Source organism: Carlito syrichta, unplaced genomic scaffold (genome assembly GCF_000164805.1).
Source record: "Carlito syrichta isolate Samal-C Ts95f unplaced genomic scaffold, Tarsius_syrichta-2.0.1 Scaffold298057, whole genome shotgun sequence".
Lineage (NCBI taxonomy): Eukaryota > Metazoa > Chordata > Mammalia > Primates > Tarsiidae > Carlito > Carlito syrichta.
Window position 1 is genome coordinate 41138 of NW_007242153.1, and position 2226 is coordinate 43363.

Genomic DNA, 2226 nt, shown 5'->3' on the forward strand with positions numbered 1-2226 from the left:
CGGCCTCCCCGGTTCCTGCGGTCCCTTGGGCCGGTATCCTCCCTCCTCCCCTAAAAGGCCGTTCCCTCCCGACCCCGCACTCACCCGCCCAGGATCCGTGAGGGCCAGGGGCCGCGAGCGCAGCAGGAGGAGGGCTCGGGTAGGCCATGACCTGCACCTTCGGGTCAGGGGAGACTCTGGGTTCGAGTGGGGACTCTATAGCCGGAACCGCGGCGACGCTGATTGACTTCACTACAAACCCGACTCCCAGTGGGAGGGAGAAGTGGGGCCAGGAGGAAGGACCCGACACTGGTTGGCAGAGAAGTGAAACTCCAGGCTTGGGAAATCCGCAACGCGGGGCATCTCCACTCCAGACGCCTCCTGCGGGGCCTGAGACTCTGAAAGCCACGCCCGGGGACCTGGGACTTGGCCTGACCCCCTCCTCCGGCACCGAGCGCTCTTTGTCACGCTGTCTCCCGGAGTCCTGGCCCAGAAAACGTCTGTGTGGAAACCGGGGAGAGAGGCCGGGCCCAGCCCCTTTCCCTTTGCTTCTCGCCCTGGAATCCTTCCCCCTGAACGGACTCCCTTCCACTCATCCTCTCCCCCTGGACTCTCCTAGAATAAAACTCACCGCAGGGAACCTGATGCCAGAGTGAGCTGCCCTGGGAATGCAGGTGTAAGGACAGGGGTTTTCTCTTTAAACCTGGAGTTGTGTCTGAAAGCACCAGAGAAAGAATCTCCTAGAGACCGGTTTCCTTTTTGGTTTTTTTTTTTGGGGGGGGGGGGTTGTTTTTTGTTTTGTTTTTTGAGTTGGAGTCTCACTCTGTCGCCCAGACTGGAGTGCAATGGCTGCTCCCGGCCACCGCAGCCTCGACCTGCTGGGCTCCGGCGATCCTTCCGCCTCAGCCTTCCAAGTAGCTGGAACTACAGGCGTGCGCTACCACGCCCGGCTAATTTTTGATTTATTATAGAAATGAGGTCTCGCCAAGTTGCCCAGGTGGGTCTGGAAACCGCGGCTCAGGCAATCCACTCACCTCAGCCTCCCAAAGGCGCGGGGATAGATAGCACTATCTCAGTAACCCCTGAGTGATCAGGAATCTTATCTGTAAAAGAAGTGACTTTGGCCCCTTCATATGTTAATGTGTCTAAAAAGTATTGCAATCACACTCACAAAGTTCCCAGGTTTACTTTCCTAGTCTATGTATCTGCGATTCTGGGTTTTTGTATTTTAAACTTGTCTCCATTCGGTAGCCGGGAATTTCTGTGTGTGAGTCCAGGACATGTAGATACAAAGAAGCACAATTTGTTACTGTGTGTTGCAACCAAGAGCCTGCACAGACTGTAACCACCTCGGAGCTGCAAAGGGCTCAGTGCAGTCCCAATGCCCTTCACCAGTGCTCCTGCACTGCGGGTCTTCGTGGATGACTCACGTCTGAGGTGTGTGGGTATTTGATGGGGGCACTTGGTATTTTTTGAACCTGATTCACAGGACACTTGTTTTTAGGCAGTCCCACAACTGTATTAATTAACAAATGCAGAGGACACCCAGCTAGGCTCTTTAGATAGATGTATGCAAACTTTATAAAATGCTGTGTTTAAATCCGAGAATTCCACTGCTTTAGAATGTTCCCCCTGGTCCCTTGCCTCACCTCCTGCTTCTCCAGCCCTTCTCTCTTTCCCTCCAATCCCTCAGGTCCTCTTCTTCTTTTAGTTCCCATAACCCTTCACTACTGCATTATGACGTTAGTGCTGTCTTCTCACCTGCTACCCGAGTATTCTCCCCACTGTGGTCAGCAGTCCTGCTAATGTGAATCATGTCATGTCATGTTTGACTTAAAATGCTCCAGTGGCTCCATGTCAGTCTTCTGAAGCCTCTAGAAAGTGAGGCACATGAGCACAGGGACTTGGGTTGTTTTGGTCTAAGTCGAATCTGCAGCATATAAAGTCATGCCTGGTACATAGTGGGCATTACATTAATTTTTGTTCAATGAAGAAATGAAATATTGTATTACAATGTAATTGCATCACATAAAATTATAAATGAAAAAGCACTAAAAATGTTAGGAAAGATATTATTTCATGCATATCATGAACTGTGTATCAGCTCATAAATTCATTTCAGTGGAGAAAATTTGTGATTATCTATTGAGCCTGTGTATTGATTTTCTATTACTGCATAAGACATTACTATAAACTTGATTGCTTTAAACTACACCCATTTATATGTTTACATTTTCCTTTTTTCCT